Raw genomic sequence first — 19,501 nt, 5'->3', positions numbered from 1 at the left:
TCCGGATTTGCTGCCTCACCATGCCTGACGACGGAGTGAAGGTCGGTCCTTTCCCTAAAGTTGTCAAACCAGCCCCGACTGGCTTTAAACGGGTCTTCCGATTCCACGTTTGTAGAAGTGTGTGGGATCTTCTTTAGAAAATAACCGTAAATCGCTCGTAAATAACTCGTAATAGTGCCTTCTCACATATGATGCTTTGTGTTAAGGTTCCTCCTTGAAGCTGCTTCTCTCTCACTCACACCATCAGTAGTTTCTCCATGTCTTGACGGAGAGAGGTCGGAGCTTAAAAATTATTGTAATGCCCTTAGTTGGCGTTATACTTTAGAACTCCTTTTTTTAATGTGACAATCATTATAAGCCATGTAGATTTTTCCTTGTGGCTTCATTTGTTTTCTCTTCCAAAATTTCGAACGTCCAACAGTTTTGTCAGTTTCGGGCTTTTGGTATGGAGAGTGAGAAAATGAGATAAGACCAGAATGAACTTCAGTTCTGAACTCTGCAGTTCAGCATAGAGTAAGGAGTATTGACAGATTTATGTTCGCTCTTTACGTGCGCTTTTCATCGTATTTTCTTCATCATTCTCAGCACTTTAAAGTGATAACTACTAGCAGTGTTCCTTTATATTTCGTATATTTTTGGAATTATATTTTTTACTCGTACTTTTTGAAAAACTCCAGAATTGTTTAGTGTTTTTTCGGGACAAATAAATTCTAACAAACTACCAGCTCTTCCGCATGCTTTACGAACCTTTATGCCAGGAACAATTTTGGGTGTTAGAAGTAGGACAGAATGCTAGTGACAAGAACAATTGAGGAGCATCTGAGGCAGCTTGTGACAGTCTTTGCTGCGTTCCAGGAAGATATAAAAGGAGAGGTTGATTCATTTACAGAAGAGATAAATGCGTCCAACAAAAGAGGGAAAGGGGAAATAATACCAGTTCAAGGAAAGATGGAATCGATCCAAAATTGATACTTAAGCCTGTCAAGAAGAAATAAAAGACAACAGTAGAAGATTTTCGAGGATTTTGAAAGCAGAAATAACATGGTCGAAAGGAGAGTTAGAGAAACTGGAGAACGTGTTTCTGCTGTCAAACAGCAAATCAAAGAAAGAGTTAATGCTGTCAAACTACAAATCAAAGGAAGAGTTTCTGATGTCGAACAACAAATCGATGACAAAGTCTCTGCTGTTGTCGCCAAAGAATCTGACAGCTTTAACACATTCATAATGACAACTGGAGACGATTCTTATACCTTTAAATAGGTACCTATGTTTTCCGACCCATTTTGTCATGCTTTCCACGTGTGATGGAAAAAACATGTGACATATGTACAAGGCTCAGTTCTGTATAGCTCCAAATGGAAATGGGTAGGATTCCGAAGACAAACCTGTAATTTCGCAGCTTCTCTGAGAATAGAAGAAGACAATATCGATCCCACTCTTCTAGAAACCCAGAGGCTAGATTTTGATGCTGTACCCGGTACGCGAAAGCTCTACTAAGAAGTGTTTAAAAGACTACAGAAGGCTGCAGTTAATATCTCGACAGCAGAAGCTCAACAAAATAATCCAGAAGCTCGCCATTGTTATGGAAATGCTCTCCCATCTCTCCTTTTTGACTGCTCAACAGAAATACGTGAAGTACAATCCATGAAATACTTCCTCGGTGGCATACGGGAACCTGAGGTATAGAAACAATTGCGAATAGTGGATCTCAAGGATCTAAAAAATGCCTAGAGTGTACGCCATGAAAAACGTGGCAGTCCTTTCAGAAACTTGCACACACCATTGCCCAATCGGAACTACTCCAACCCAGAAGCTAGTGGACAAGTGACAGCTCGTCCAGGCAGTCTACCCACTTAAGTAAGTGTCTTAAGGCGGAACAGACGTCAGACGAAAGCGACCTTAGTATGCTAGAACTGCAGTGGTGATGAACACTTACGAAAGAACTGCAGAACACATTAGGACACAGAAGATAATGCTGCTAATCAGCAAGAAGTCACGAAAACAAATCGTGGATGTTGAGCGGAATTTGCCAGAGATTGCCAGATATTGAGAAGTCCCACATAAAATCCTTTCAGATTTCGGTTATGGTTGGTGGCAATAATGGACTTCTCAATCATGAGGCATAAAAATAGAGTTCCCTTAGTATAACAATCGATACATGAGTAATTTACCATCATCCAAAACCTCAAGTCGAGATGATAGAACCAGCATGAACAGAACTTCCTTCCAGGATTATAGCTGAAAACAGAAATTTCCGGTAAGGCATTATGAAATATGCTAAGAACGTTAAGAGCACGAAATGAGTACTAATAATATGTTCTTTCGTTGAATTATCAAGGCCGTCATTCCGGTGACGGTTGAAACGTAAGTGCCAAAGCTAAAGTCATTGGGGAATGAGAAGTGGTTGCATCACGTTCTCCATTGAACTACGTTAAGGGGTCTCGTACACCTTAAAACCCTCAAAATCTCTGAATATGATCCTGTTGTAAGAATTGGGATAGCATATTTATTTTTAAAGCTATTACTTCCAGTTTTTTACAGCTGACTACATAGCACAGCTGAATTAGTAAGCAAATAGTTTGTGTTGCCACAAATGTTTTTATAATTTAATCTTCTTTGTGAGGTAATTTTTTATATGTTCACGTAATACTCCCACTTTGCGTGCACAATTTAAAACATTCTGTTATATATTTTAACTTCATAGTTAATATACAGCTTGTATAGCATCTAAAGACTACTGTGAACCAAAAATCTTAAGAAATTTATACAATGCATTTTAATAAAAAATTTTTAATATTTTAATATTTAAATTTTTTAATATTTTTGACTATTAAAATATTCAATATATTTTTTGGTTCAGTTAGATGATAATACTCATATAAAGAAGTCCATTAAATTTAAAGTGTGTACCAAGAACCGTTTTTAAAATATCATGCGCGCAACAGTGAAAATTTATGTTTTGAGATAATCAAGTTTTAATGTAAATATTTTTTTTAAATACTTCTCTTGTTATAAAATATATAAAATGCTTATTTTCTGAGAGATATTGTAATATTATATAATTTCCAATAGTTGGTATAAGCATAATTAATGTAAAATAAGCTGCCATCATCAAAGTATAACATATCAACTAAAAATGATTTGAAACTTCTACGCTATCAATAATACAACTAAATTTTTCTTACAAATTGGAACTTACTTATAGGCAAATGTTTCAGGTAAAGTTCTCTGTAATGTATTATTGTATATCAAACATATAAATCATTTAATAGTTCTTCCACAGAGTAACTTTAACATACTCTAAATGCTATGTATACAACTGGGAAAAAATGCATTTTAAGAAAATCGAGTTTTGATGCAAATATTTCAGTATACAACTTTCTAATAATAAAGTGCATAGTATATTTATTTTCAAAATGATATATTTAAAATGTATAAATCCTAATAAATTGCATAAGCTTTTGTCAATATGAAACACATTAAAATTACCATACTATATAAAATACCATGACAGAATGATAGCCGTGTATTAAAATACGTGTAGCATATTTGAACAAATAATTTATTTTTACATAACCACATCAGTTAAGTACTTTCAAGCATTTAAGCATATGATATGTATCATATTATGCAATATTATTTAAACATAGGTGGGAAAAAAACCTTTAAGACTTATTTGAAATTGTATGCTAAACTGCTACATTCATCGAAGTATAACATATCGACTAAGAATGATAAAACTAAAACTTCCTTACAAATAAGAATTTACTTATAGACAAATGTCTTAGCCAAATGTCTTAGCTCAAGTTCTCTGTAATATATTACTGTATATCAAACATATAAAACATTTAATAGTTCTTCCACAATGTAACTTTAGCATACTTTAAATGCTATGTATACAACTGCGAAAAACCGTATTTTAAGAAATTTGAGTTTTAATGCCAATACTTCAGTATATAACTTTCTAATAATAAAGTGCATAGTATATTTATTTTCAAAATACATTTAAAAAGTATAAATCCTAATAAATTGCAGAAGCTTTTGTTAGTATGAAACACGTTAAATTTACTTTGCTATATACATTACCATGACAGAGTGATAACCGTATATTAAAATACATGTAGCATATTTGCACAAAAATTTATTTTTACATAACCACATCAGTTAAGTACTTTCAAGCATTTAAGCATATGATATGTATCATATTATGCAATATTATTTAAACATAGGTGGGAAAAAAACCTTTAAGACTTATTTGAAATTGTATGCTAAACTGCTACATTCATCGAAGTATAACATATCGACTAAGAATGATAAAACTAAAACTTCCTTACAAATAAGAATTTACTTATAGACAAATGTCTTAGCCAAATGTCTTAGCTCAAGTTCTCTGTAATATATTACTGTATATCAAACATATAAAACATTTAATAGTTCTTCCACAATGTAACTTTAGCATACTTTAAATGCTATGTATACAACTGCGAAAAACCGTATTTTAAGAAATTTGAGTTTTAATGCCAATACTTCAGTATATAACTTTCTAATAATAAAGTGCATAGTATATTTATTTTCAAAATACATTTAAAAAGTATAAATCCTAATAAATTGCAGAAGCTTTTGTTAGTATGAAACACGTTAAATTTACTTTGCTATATACATTACCATGACAGAGTGATAACCGTATATTAAAATACATGTAGCATATTTGCACAAAAATTTATTTTTACATAACCACTTTAGTTAAATAAACTCAAGCATTTAAGCATATGATATGTATTATATTGTATAATATACATATTATTTAACATGTGTGAAAAAATCTTTTACGACTTACTTCAAATTGTATGCTAAACTGCTAAAATTTTATTTACAAATTAAAACGCACCAGCACAATAAACATCCCCATCATTTTTATGGAGGCCTGCACTTCTGACATTTTTTGCTGCCTTTCAAGTTTACGCTGTTGTTTTGTTTCTGACAAGCCTTTCTTTTCTGCGTTATCTATTCTCTTGTTATCGATTTGTAAAAATCCTTCAATAGAAAACTTACTTCTAAAAAGCTGTAGCTCATTCATTACAGAATGTCTACCAACAGACCTTTCGTTAAAAGCAATCACTGCTTCATTTCCAGCAATTTGAACTATCCTACTACCAGCACGACATGTCTTTGGACAAAATTTCGAAATTCAGGAATTAAATGATTCATTATTATTTTGTGTTTTGCCGCCAAGGCAACGTCTCAATAACGAAGGTTGTGACAAATCTATAAAAACTGGCTTTATTGCCTCCATTACAGCGACTGGTTCAGAATTTATATGCTTATAATCAGCTTTATTTTGCTTAGCTATATTGTATTTGCACCATGTGGTTTCATTTGTAGGACAAATGTCATGAATCGGCTTTTCATCACTCGATATTTTCTGGTAGTAAATTGCCCAAATGGCTTTTCTGATATCACTAACAGACTCATTATATTCTCTAATCGCATTACCATAATACGAAGTTATTTCATTTATTAACTTATCTGTTAGTCTCCCTTTTCCAGACAGATTTTACCGTCATTTAATTTTACTTTTTTTCTTTCAAGTTTTAATTTGCGTAGCCATATTCCCATTCGTTTTTGAATATGTCCAACACACTCAAATTTTTCTATATTTAATGAACCATATGGTTTGGCGTCAGTTATACCTGCAAATGGTTTTGCATCACCTATGTAAGGATCTTAAGTTTTACTAACGTTTATTTTATTTTAAATCTTTACTATCACTTCTTATTTTCTACTTCCGGCCAGAATTAAAAGCGTTAACTTATTTATGCAAAATTTGTCTGTCGAACGCCAAGTACTTAAGTTGTGGCTTTTTGCCAAGCGAGAGAGAGGATGGAGTTAGTCGAAGCAGGCCGCTAACCTTAGAAGTTTTACTCAGTTGCTGGTTGCCTTCCAGGCCAGAGGTTTAATCCTCGTGATAGTTTTTAAACGTATTGTAGTGTTAACAGTTCTCTGTACTACATACGGCTTCCTGTTAATATAAGGCCAATCTTCCACGTTTATTATTCCAAAGTTAAGTTAGAGTTTAGTTAAATATTTTTATATTCTTACGTTTAGACCACAAGTAGTGGGTCTTTGTATTCCGAAGTACGGAAATTATTATAAAGAGAGAAAAATAAAGGGTTTTGTATACCTTTCTTGTGTATCCTGTCTACTTCCCACAGTTATTGAACATAGCTTTAGTAAGCTCTCTGTTCCGAGTCAGGTCCTTGCATATACCCGAAGAAAGTAAGACGGAACATTGAACCTGAGAGTGGCGCCAAACGAAGAAGAATAACCATGGCCGAGTTTCAAGAAGAACCTGTGCTGCCTGCAGAAGCGGCTCAGAATCCAGAAATGCCAGCTGCCGCCCTGGAAAGATTTGGTTACATCGTCCAGACCATGTGCGCTTCGATGAAACCAGAAGCAACATTTAATGGAAACTCACCGGTAACCAGTTTTTTGGAAAAATTGGATGACCACTTCATGCTCTACCCCGTGCACGAATTTCAAAAAGTTACCTTAGCTACCAGCGCTTTGAGGGGCCAAGCGCTTAATTGGTTCAAATGTATAGGCAGAAGTCTCTTGGGTCAAGCAGGAAGTCCCACCTATACTTACGAGAATTTCAAGACTGCCCTAGTAAAAGCCTTACCTGTCGTAAGGGATCGTGCGAAACTAGAAACGGAACTTTTCAGCATATATCAGCAAAGAATCGAAAATCTCTCAAGCTGTATTTTAAGAAAAATTCACGTCTTCAAAATCTTGTTAGGAAACCGTCCGGATCCTGAGATAATTCAAGTGATTTTGCCGAGGTTACTGCCCCAAGTGCAAGACTTTATTGAATTAAGAAATCCGACTACACTGGAAAAGTTATTTTATGCTAGCAATCCAGTTTGAAAGTAGAAGAACGGCGGACATTGAAAGAAGACGCCATTATCAACAGCGAAACCAATTTGGTGCGCCAAGACTACAGCAAACTGAAGCACACGGCTACGGAAGCAAAGCGAATCAGTGGGCAAGGAAACCCGAGCATTCAAAAACAGCCGGCGAACGTCCACAGTTCAATAGCAATCCAGGAAAAAAGTCTCAAGGCCAGTGGAAAAAGAAGAAAAGCACGGAAATGAAAAATAATTTAAACTAAAACGAATTTCTGCTGACGGGAGGGTGCGGAAATCCGAAGGCCACGAAAACCCCTCTTCCTTCAAGTTAAATACAGTAATGGTGAAAAATTTGACTCTTCCGAAGATTGAAGTGTTGGTGAATAATATCCCAGCCACCGCACTCCTGGATACAGGCGCGCAGTGTTCCTGTGTGGCAGAAGATTTTTTTAGGAAGTATTTTCGTAAATATCGTATATATAATTCGGATAATACGACAGTGTTAGCTGCGCAAGGAGAAAGATGTAAGTGTATAGGTAAATTACCGCTGTATGTCCGTATCAAGGACGAACAAGTAAAGGTTATGTTTTTCATAGTAAAGAATCTGCAAGCACATATTATCTTAGGAATAGATTTTCTTTCAGAGGCACAAGCAACGCTAGATTTTTAAGAAGCGTCCCTTAAGCTGACAATGAAACCAGTTCGTGAAGAAAAGGCTGAACCGCCGATATTAAACCTTGACCACCTGCCTAATGAAGAGCAACGAAGAATCCGACAAGTGGTAAGTGAATTTGCTTCGTTATTTAGTGATATTCCAGGATTTACTCAGGTTACTAACCATAGTATTGACACCGGAGATTCAATGCCAGTTCGCCACAAAGCATACCGGTATGATAAGAATAAGGAAAAAATTATAGAATGGCATATCACCGATAAGCTACGTAAAAAGATCATAACGCCCATCTCAAGTAGTTATGCTAGCCCGGTGGTTTTATGTAAGAAAAATAATGACTATCCATTGACACATCCAAAAAGGTGGAGATTCGCAATTGACTACCGTAAATTAAACTCCATAACTAAATATCCGGTATATCCGTTACCTATTATTGAAGAAATTCTAAGGAACATAACATCCACCAAATATATGACGACTTTAGACTTAACGACTGGTTATTTTCAAATAGGGGTTAGGCCTGAGGACGTGCCTAAGACTGCTTTTATAACCACGTCTGGCACTTATGCATTTCTGCGTATGCCATTTGGCCTTTCAGGGGCACCGGCAACATTTCAGCGATATATGGACATTGTGTTAAGGCCTGTTCTTGGAAAGTCCACATTTATCTATTTAGAGGATATCATTATTACTAGTGATAATCTCGACCAACATGTACAGGATTTAAGACAGGTGTTTTCTTTATTAAATGAAGCCGGTCTAAAAGTTAATGTCGAAAAGTGCAAATTTGCAGCCCCTCAATTAAAATATTTAGGTTACAAAATATCTCAGAAAGGAATAGAGACAGACGAATCAAAAATAATCGCTGTACAAAAGTATCCGACTCCAAACACGGCGAAGAAGCTCTCTTCTTTTCTAGGACTTTGTTCATATTATAGGTCCTTTATAAAAGATTTTGCAGCTATTGCTGAACCATTGTTAAAATTAAAAAGGAAAAAGGCGAGATTCTAGTGGACGGCCGAAGCCAATAGTTCTTTCGAAAAATTAAAACAAGCATTAACGCAAGCCCCTCTGTTGAAATTTCCTGAAAAGGATGAGAATTTAGAAATTTCAGCGGATGCTTCGGATTATGCGGTAGGAGCGCTACTTTCGCAAAATCAGCAGCCCGTGGCATTTTTTAGCCGAACTTTAAATCAAACACAAAGAAATTATTCCGCGACCGAGAGAGAGGCACTTGCAGTTCTGTTAGTAGTGCAAAAGTTCCGAGTCTATTTTGGGAAGGCGCCAATAACAGTGTACACTGATCATGCGGCGGTAACTAGATTGTACTCAGGGAAAAACTTATCCCCAAGGTTAATAAGATGGGCACTCAAGCTACAAGAATATAATCTGGTAATCAAGCATACCCCCGGAAAGGAAAATATCGTAGCAGATGCCCTATCCAGAATTAAAATAGATGAAGAAGGTAATACTGTAAAGGTGGCAATGCTCACAACATGTACAATAAATTCCCGAGAAACTGTAATAACCGAACTGGGTAAGGATCTTGAGTTTGGAAGCATTTATGAGTATTTAAAGGATCCTGAAAATTTTAGCCACCAAGATATTGTGGCGATAAGAAATAGGGCGGCCCATTACGAACTAATAGATGGTCTATTAATTTATACAAAAACTACGAATTCCAACAACGAATTTCGACCTGTTATCCCAGCTAGTCTTAGATTAAATATCCTGTAGGAGCTCCATGACAGCCCTTTAGCTTCTCATGCTGGTATTCGAAAACCTATCCAACGCGTACGCGAGGCAGTCTATTTTCCTGAACTGCAAAAGTTAACAAGGGCGTATGTCCAGTCCTGCTCAACATGTCAAGCAGTTAATTATATTAATTTCCGCCCGGCCGAGTTTCTAAATAGTATTAAATCCGAATTTCCAAATGAAATAATTGGCATCGATTTATTGGGCCCTTTCCCAAAAAGTCAGTTAAATAAAAGTCGCTATCTCCTTGTTATGGTTGATCATTTTAGTAAGTGGACCGAAATTGTTCCCTTAAAACGAGCCTCCGCGAAATTAGTTACTGATTCTATTTTAAATAAATATATTTTAAAATACGGAGCGCCCCTAAAAGTTATATCGGATAATGGTCCTCAATTTGTAAGTAATGTATTTGAAGACATGTGCCAAAAACTGGGCATACGTCATTTAAAAATGGTCCCGTATCGGCCGCAATCAAATATAGCGGAACGGGTGAATAGAAATATAGTGAAAATTATCCGTAGTTATGTTAACAATTTTCATAAAAGCTGGGATAACTATGTCAATGAATTTGCTTTCGCCCTTAGGACCGCAAAACATGATACAACGGGCAAAACTCCTGCTGAGTTATTTTTAGGCAGAAAGATTATAACGCCGTTAGATAAATTATTTTATGTGCAACAAAGAGCCCCAGAATTTAAAATGGGTGATATAGAAAAACTAATTAAAGAAGCAAAAAAGAATACTGAAGTAGCACAGAGAAAACAAAAGCTGTATTATGACTTGAAACGACGGGGAGTAACTTATAAAGTAGGGGATGAAGTGTTAAAAATTAAGCATTCACTTTCTTCAGCACCAGAAGATAAAACTGCCAAATTTTTTCCACGATTTGAAGGACCATATGTCATAGAAAAAATAACTCACGCTGTAGTAGTGTTAAAAGCCAGGAATGGTGAAACCTGCTCCGCAAACATTGATCAAATCAAACCCTACTATGATCGTAATAAAATGCAAATATTTACAGATCTTTTGCAGGATCCGGCACGGCAGACACAAGCTCCAGAGGTGGAACAACGACAAGTACAAGGGCAAGCCATTAAGAGGCAGGAGCAAGTGAAAGGAAAGTTTCCCCGCGGGAAAATTAAAGGTAACAAGAAAAACCGTCCAGAAAAGAGAGCTCACGAACACCCCCAGAATGAAGAAGGGAGAAGGACGACGTATGCAAAGAGAGCCAGGAGAAATGACGGCAACTATAATCCGGCTCTAAAACGGAAGATCTACTCATCCGACAGGACTCTCCGCAGCAAATGTCGCCGAACTGCGGAAGGGCCACCAGCGGGGGAGGAAAAGTTACAAGGAAAATTTGAACGGCCAGCAACGAGGTCCAAGCAGGAACGCGAAAGGATTCTCCCGGTTCCGCCAAGACCAGCTGCCATCAAACGGCCAAGACCACAGGCAGCGGCGAAAAAGAAGGTATTCAAGGGTGACCGAACTGGAGAAAAAAGAAAGCTTCTAGAGGAAGGCCCTGAAGGGCGAGCCCGCACAAGAAGGAGGATAAAACAAACGAGAATCTGCGCTACCTTCCAGGACTGGGCTCAGAAAAGAATGTCCGAATATAACAAAGATAAGTAAAATTTTATGTTACTTTGCAAACGTAAGTTAATCTTTCATTCTTACTGCAAGTGGCAGATTTCAAGAAGTTTTACGTCATGCGAGGTCTACCTTTATCGCCAAAAAGGCGAGAAATGAGTTGTTACCGATTTTGGTATTATGTTTTTCAATTACTCGCGCGTAAAACAAAAGTTGATGTATAATAGGAATATGTAAAGACTTAAGTATTGTAAAAGTTATTGTATAAATTTTATTCAAAACATTCTGGCAAGAAAGAAGTTTTAGTCTGAAAGACTTTTTGAAATGTAGTATTTCAATGTAGAAGAATTAGCACTTGATTTGAAAAGAATAGAAGTTAACAATGTACTACTAATGTATGTTTTCAAATGCGTAAAATTAACGGCATGTTAATATGTTCTTATATACAATGTGGACTGTTATTTTAAATGTTAAGAAATACTGTGATATGGTAAAAGTGAAAGTAATGTTAAAAATTTTTTTTATTCGTGTTACTGTAAAAAGACCAAATCATGGTGAATATGTGTTAAAGGTTGAATGAATGTTGTTAGGCTCTCTGACGCTACACTTCAGAGTTAGCCACTTTCAGAATAGTACCTCAGGGTTTAGAGTTGAAGTTAGGGTGTGTTACGAGGTCTTGGTATGTTGAATTTTTAACACGTTAGTGTTTTGATTGTAGGAGGAAGTGTTGAACACGTATACATAAACACATTCGTGTTTGGTGTTCTTTTACAACACATGTCAGAGAGCACGGGGAGAGATAATTAAAATAGTCATGAATGAAATAAGAATGTTAAGAGAAATATAAATATGCATGTTACTTGCCATTTCATTGTGTAACATTTCATTAAACTAGTTTTCCTTCCAGATCTCTGGAAGGAACCAGATTTGAATAAAAGCTCCTGTTTAGATGCAGTACAGATGAAAAATTGCGTGTCCTTGGAGCTGCTATTGTAAAAACAAATTTCTTTTTTTTTTTTTAATTTCTAGTTTCTAGTGAGAAATGTTTGTAAAAGATTGGCCTCGCGTTAGATTCTAGAGCTAAATGTTTTCAACAAGGTCGTTTTAGACCTCAGTTTAAAACTAATTAACACTGGCGGGAAGTATGTAAGGATCTTAAGTTTTACTAACGTTTATTTTATTTTAAATCTTTACTATCACTTCTTATTTTCTACTTCCGGCCAGAATTAAAAGCGTTAACTTATTTATGCAAAATTTGTCTGGCGAACTCCAAGTACTTAAGTTGTGGCTTTTTGCCAAGCGAGAGAGAGGATGGAGTTAGTCGAAGCAGGCCGCTTACCTTAGAAGTTTTACTCAGTTGCTGGTTGGCTTCCAGGCCAGAGGTTTAATCCTCGTGATAATTTTTAAACGTATTGTAGTGTTAACAGTTCTCTGTACTACATACGGCTTCCTGTTAATATAAGGCCAATCTTCCAAGTTTATTATTCCAAAGTTAAGTTAGAGTTTAGTTTAATATTTTTATATTCTTACGTTTAGACCACAAGTAGTGGGTCTTTGTATTCCGAAGTACGGAAATTATTGTAAAGAGAGAAAAACAAAGGGTTTTGTATACCCTTCTTGTGTATCCTGTCTACTTCCCACAGTTATTGAACATAGATTTAGTAAGCTCTCTGTTCCGAGTCAGGTCCTTGCATGTTCCCGAAAAAAGTAAGACAGAACATTGAACCTGATACCGTCACCAATATAAGAAGTATATTTTACTTCTTATATTATTATTAATTAGTTTTTAGCAATAAGATGCTCTTCTATATGAATATAGGTTTCTACTTAATTAAATTTGGGACTGAAAACAAACAGATTAAAAATTTTTAAATAATTAACAGTCTTCTTTTAAATACATATATAGTAAGTGGTTCCCTTAAATTGAGAAAAGGATAGATGACACAGATGCAGTTCGTTTTGCAGTAAATTGTGTTTCCTGGTTTTGCTTTAAGCAATTAAGACAGACACTTATTTTTGCTACTTTGTGAATTAGATAAAAATATATAATTAACACAAATATTTCTAATTTGAATGAACATACATTCAAAGTAATTATTTATTAATTTTTTTTAAAAATTTTTAGATATTCAATCTTCAAGGTGCATTTAAACATTCAAAGCAATAAAAAATTATTTCTATTCTTAAGGCTATATAAAAAGTAGAAGTGCAGTAGAAATTGGTAAAAGCATTTACTGCTCTCTATATACTCTGCGAAATAGATGAAAATATGATGATGTTACTTACCATCTTGATACCTTACTAAGTGTCTATTACGGGCCACAGTCTTGGACATCTTCTTATAGACAAGATAACTTCCAACTCCATCCCACTTGTGAGAGAATCAACTTCTCGTAACAGAAAACTTCTCCAAAAAAGACTTCCTGTTCTGTACCGACTTTCATTACAGTAATTAACAGATTATGTATCTTACAGTGGCCATTTGTTTTAGATTAATGTTAACTCGATATGGTAGCTATGGGCTGCAAAGTGAATTTTCACTCAGAAAGTTTCAGACTTTATACAGAAGAACTGCATATTACATGCAAAGTGCCACAAGATTTTATATATATAATATATGTAGATACAGTAGATGTGCAGTATCCCAGTAAGACCAATGAGAGATGCTTCTAGCTGCTAAGGTAGATTTAATAAGGCAGGTAATATTTTGGGTATTTAAAGTACATTATATTAATCAGTGGGTAACTGTTATTTTTGAAAATACAACGATTTCAAGCAATATAATGACAAAAAGAGATAACAATATCTTTATTAAAAACTTTTTCAGATTAACCAGTAACAAATCATTCAAGCTTACAGTGTTAGGGTGATGTTTCTAATGAGATAATTCGGAACTTATATTCATTGCATGTAGAAGCTTCTACAAGAGAACAGTTGTTTTAATATTTATTTTGTGTCAAAACGTAGGCTCCAATACTCATTATTTATGGTCTCAGAAAGTAGCTATTGACATTCCTTATGTGACAGCTTCTTAGAATTTAAGTAATAGATGTGCTTCATTAGAAATTTGTAATACTGAGCATGAAAAGAGACCTTAGCGAAAATGCCAATGTATTTCTAATACAAGTGCAAATAAAATTGCTTCTTATCAATGTAAAGGAATAAATTATGTTTATTTGTTTAAAGAATGGGTACCATTAAAATATTTAAATTTAAGGAATTAGATGTAACAGAGGGAAAGATAACATAAAAAATATATAATCCATGCTTTAATTGCCTCTGTGGTACTTAACATACTTGCGTTAGTTTTTCGAAATTTAAGTAATACACACTGCTACATGAGAACAGTAAGTCAGTTTTTTTACAGCTGACTTAAATCCAGTTGTGATCTCAAATTCTTATAATTTAAAGCTTAACATGGAAAAAATAAGAAGTATTGTTTCCCACTGCAATCATTCAAGCACTTGATAGAATGGGAAACCAGCACAGTTGTTCTGTTCTGCATACTGGTAATGAATGCAGCTTTATTTTGGAGTCTTGTACACTGAAGTTACCACTGAAAAGAAGTTATGCTCTATCTACTGTTTATCCAGATGTGCTTTTCCGCTCATGATTCTAAAATTTCATTCTGCAAGAGAGTGTTATGCTAAATAAGTTACCTCTCCTCTTCCACCGAGGCATACGGATCATAATATTCTGTCATCTGAAGATTCTGTTGTTAGCTGATATTGAATATAGTGAGAAAAATTGACATTTTTATTGGCAGTTATAATGGATTTGCCTTTTGTTGCCAGGTATAAATAAAAATTCAGTAGTGGCACAACACACATATTTTGGTTGAGTACTTTCTGGAAGAATTCGAAACACATTTCGTGATAATGAAACCGCAATTGCACTAGACAACTTTTGGACTGAGTTAAACACTGACAAAGCCCTGAAGTGGTTTTGGGAAACTAGTGAGTTACTTCAAAGGGTTACAGTGCTAGCACACAAAGAGAAATATCATCTAAAGCTTTTCAAAGTGAATTCTGATTAGACTCTTCGTGAAGCTTCCGTTTTGAGATTCTGCTGAAAATATGAGAGAATATAAAGAAGTGGCAATTTCACACTTAATTGCCATTGATCACAAATTTAAGTGAAATCCTAGTTTGTAAAAAGGTTATAAAGAATACATGTCCGATTATGAAAAACTGAGTCTATGAGTCTAGTTAATTTAACACACAGGTTTACCTGATAATGCATAATACATTCCTCAACATTCTGCATTTATACCAAATAGTGCTCTGGTTTTTCTAAACCTAATATAAAGGAAAGTCTTTGAATTCCATATTATTTGTAGGACTAACTATCAAGTGGGATTAGTTTTGGTACTTGGAAGTTTCATAATACATGTTGTAGTGTTTATGTCTGATACTGCCGAATTGTATGAGCACATTCTTATAGCTAAAGAAGGTAGAAATGCTTCGCAGAACAGAAGCATGGGATCGATTAATCATGGTAACTTATTTCATGCCTCCTTTTCATTTTTGCCAATGATACTTTAAAACAATTGCAGTGAGTGGGGGAAAAAGATTCAGAAGTATGGGATCGATTAATCATGGTAACTTATTTCATGCCTCCTTTTCATTTCTGCCAATGATACTTTGAAACAATTCCAGTGGATGGTGAAAAAGATTCGCCACGCATCAGAGATAATAAGAAATTATTTCTATGCGATGATCTTTTCTTTAGATTGAAAAGCACTGAAAAGGCTTTTGATACTTGTAGGCAGTTTATATATTGGAAGCTACGAAACAGGTGACTAAAGAAATTAAGGAACCAAAGAAGTGGTTTAAACTAAGGAAATGGTGAACCAATTAGCTTTTCCTAAAGCCAATATTTGTTGAACCAGGAAACTGGTTCTCTCAATGTGCAAATTATGCCTAATAAATTGTCTAAATTGTTGAAATTATAATCTGATTCAACATTATTATATAATGGGATTAAGACAGTCTTGGCTGTTGAAGAAAATTACAATTACAATCATCGGAGATTTTTTAACCTTTCAATAGCTGTAAAAGCGATGGAGATTACGTATCGACATCTTTGGATTTCCGATAGTGATTGGTATGATCTGGTTCCTAATAGTATTAATGAAAAATGGATAAAGTTTCAGTATATTAAAATTCCTAGATGCATTCACTTCCAGACAATGCAGTTGAGATACATTTCGTAATGCATCAGATTTTGCATACCAAAAAGTGATTAATTATAACAGCAAGAACTTAATATTACAATAGCTGTCATAACTACAGTTATTCTTCTTTTCCTAGATTAGAACTGAATGCTATCAAAGTTTGTTGGTTCCATTCAAAATATTCTGAGTTACTATAAGTTTCAAATCTTTGCATGGTATGTTGTTGCACTAATAAGGTTATCATCACCTTGTCGCAGATGAAAAACATTTACTGTTAACTGAAGTACGGAAATCTCAGAGTTTTACTGAGGTTTCGATCAGAATTACATTCCATCAAAATTATACCCAACAGACCTTGCTTCCTGGGGAGTCTGTTAGAAAAGCTCAAAATAAACTGACTGTGGTGGTAAAAGAGGCCCCTTGAATTTGACTGAGTTTTGAATTCTGTAACATCACTGAGGATCAGATGCATTGATTGAAAAGAGAACTAATACCATACTTTCATGACACAGTTTAAAAATTGAAACTTTAAGTACTTTCTTAAATAGCACTTATCGAAAAGATACAAAACTGTTTGCCAAATTTCAAGGGTGAACATTTCCCTATAACTCTTTGGAATGTAGAAAAGCATCAAGGCATTATTTAGTATTGTGGGTATAGTAAGTGCATTTTAAAGATGGCATACAATTATTAAGTTGCAAGAAACCTTTGAAAGTTATAGTGTTCGCAGCATCAAATAATTTTTTTGAAGACAGCCTCCTACAAGTGGCAGGTTGTATTCAGCATACTAGAATAAATTATAATGCTAACCATTCATTTATTATTCAGTCTCCTAATAGACTGGATGAACTCTTGATTGAGCTGAATGAAATTCCATATGCAAGTTGTATAGTGGTAAATTCCATTTTAAAACACAACTGTTGTATCAATGGAGCAAAGAAAATTATTAAAAGTTTCAAAGCAAAATGCATAGTTTGCAAATTATAAGGGCCATTTGCTAACTGTAGTATTAATTATACGGTCCCAATGATTTAAAATTTAACTAAGGACATGGTAAATGGACTGCTAACAGCTATGCTGTATTACAGTCAAAAGTCGTTAATTCGGACACCCATAATCCGGAATGATCTATAATCCGGACCTCAAAGCTAAAAACTTTCTGCGCATGCGCATAAGCGTTTAAGCGTGCGCGTAAGACCTTTACGACTGCGCATTTGCGTGTGCACAAGCGCAGAATACGTTTTCACTGCGCGTTTAATGTATAACGGACGGTATAAGCTCAAATTATCTAATTGTCTATTTCAGTTAATGTTGATGATTGCGTTGTTCCTTAATCTTCGAATTGGATCCGGCTTATTATTTTTTACAGACTGTAAGAGCAATTTTATAAAAGTAAGCTTGAACTTTCGATTATGTCAAATAGAATTTCCGATGCTGGAGCTCCCAAAGGATCTACGAAAACGAATGTATGTTTCGATGTCCATCAAACAAAAAGTGGAATTGCTCCAAGAAATGGATAAAGGCATATCCTTTGTTTATTTAACCGTTCGGAAATCTGTTTATCAATTTCACGCTGCTTTGCGCGGGGGGGGGGGAGGGGGAACGTGGCGGCGCGCAATGAACTGGAAGTTGATATGTCAACATTATCGTTATCTTCAGGGCAGATGTTTTTATTTTATTCGGCTTATAATTCCTTATTAAATGTAGTATTTCATCTCAATGTACTTCGTCTTTGATATGATTTAAATCAAATTCCTGGTCATTACAAATATCACGAATACAAATTAAATAGTTTTCTGGTTGCAATTTTCTAATTTCGGCTATGCATAATGTATGCTTTACGCATGCGCGCGTTGAAAGAAATGTTTAATAAAGTAAACAAATAAATATTAAGCTTTTTTTTTTGCAAATTTTGATACCCTTTAGATCATAATTGCTCATTATTTTATAAATTACTGTTTTATATTTTTAATTTTATAATTTCTGCATGCCATCTTACCAGATTTAAACTGATGATCTATAATCCGGAAAAATCAATAATCCGGAATCACCGAAGTCCCGACGAGTCCGGATTAAAGACTTTTGACTGTATTCGTTTGCATGGCAACAACAGCTAGCTAACAACAGCTCACCAAGAAGCTGTCTGAGATTTAACAATTGACTGTTGCATTCAAGAGGTTTGCTGCAAGCCAAGGCATACCTGACACATTTAATGTGATAAGGAAGTAACTTTATTGCAGCAAAGAGAAAACTGAATGAACTTTGAAAGAATTACGAGAAACTACTACAAGTGTTTCTGAATGTGATTTTATCAGGCCTCACACCTTCATTCCAAGAAGTTTCTGTTGCAGAAAATAAAGCTCTTGAAGAGATGCTTGCAAATGCTGCAATCCAGATGAGTATGGTCAATCTTGGAAATTGGGGATATCATTCTGCTAAAAGGTGACACTTTCCCAGCTACACAGCCATTACAAAGAATAGTAGAGGTTTATCCAGCACAACATGGACTTGTTTGTGTTTGTAACAATTACTGCTCATGTTTTATTTCAAGCAAGTTAATTCTCCTGCCTACATTCACATTTCCTGTGATAAGGAAGTAACTTTATTGCAGCAAAGAGAAAACTGAGTGAACTTTGAAAGAATTATGAGAAACTACTACAAGTGTTCCTGAATGTGATTGTATCAGGCCTCCCCTTCATTCCATGAGGTTTCTGTTGCAGAAAATAAAGAAGATGAAGAAGAGAGATGGCACAGTGAATGCTTGCATATGCTGAAATCCAGATGAGAATGGTCATTCCTGGAAATTGGTGATATTATTCTGCTAAAAGGTGACATTTTCCCAGCTACATGGCCATTAAAAAGAATAGTAGAGATATATCCAGCACAACATGGACTTGCTCTTGTAAGCTCAAGTTCTATTTCAAGCAAGTTAATTAAGAATCCACTTCTTCAGGACAGGTGTGATGGCTGTGTGCCACATGGGATCTGTGTTTTTACCCACATTTGCAGCATATTACAAGTGATGAAGATGGCTCATTACTGCCATGTCAAATAGCCACGTCATCATAGCAGTGCTGCTGTATTCTCCGGACTGATTTACACTTTCGGTCATGCAGTGCTGCTGACTGTCCATTTATTCCTCTTTACATTGTGTTAATAAATGTTCTTTTTTATTTTATAGCATTTTGTAACCTGGTTTATATTTCAAAAATTCTACATCCATCATAATTATTACATTCAGATACCAAAACATTGCAATAAACTCTCAAGATAATTGGTAAACTGGTGATTGGTAAACAAGATATGTAGATAATTGGATATCATTAGCTATCATGAATATTTATATATTCAGTGAAGAGATGTTGTTGAAAAGGTGAAACAAATTATGAATTCCTGTATTTCTTT

General features: G+C 35.0%; 1 long non-coding RNA gene across 1 annotated transcript; it reads left to right on the top strand.

The window, feature by feature from the left end:
• The first annotated feature begins 1,566 nt into the window (after nucleotides 1–1,566).
• Nucleotides 1,567–19,274, top strand: LOC146995029 (uncharacterized). Its single transcript, XR_015043481.1, has 2 exons — nucleotides 1,567–2,257; nucleotides 18,099–19,274. It is a non-coding gene; the product is annotated as an uncharacterized LOC146995029 (long non-coding RNA).
• Nucleotides 19,275–19,501: the final 227 nt, after the last annotated feature.

The sequence above is a fragment of the Stegodyphus dumicola genome, chromosome 10 (genome assembly GCF_044657685.1).
Source record: "Stegodyphus dumicola isolate Sdum_Otavi_A_Nest chromosome 10, ASM4465768v1".
In the NCBI taxonomy this organism is placed as follows: domain Eukaryota; kingdom Metazoa; phylum Arthropoda; class Arachnida; order Araneae; family Eresidae; genus Stegodyphus; species Stegodyphus dumicola.
Note: the sequence above shows the minus strand (reverse complement) of the source record. Positions and strands in the feature narration are given on the sequence as shown.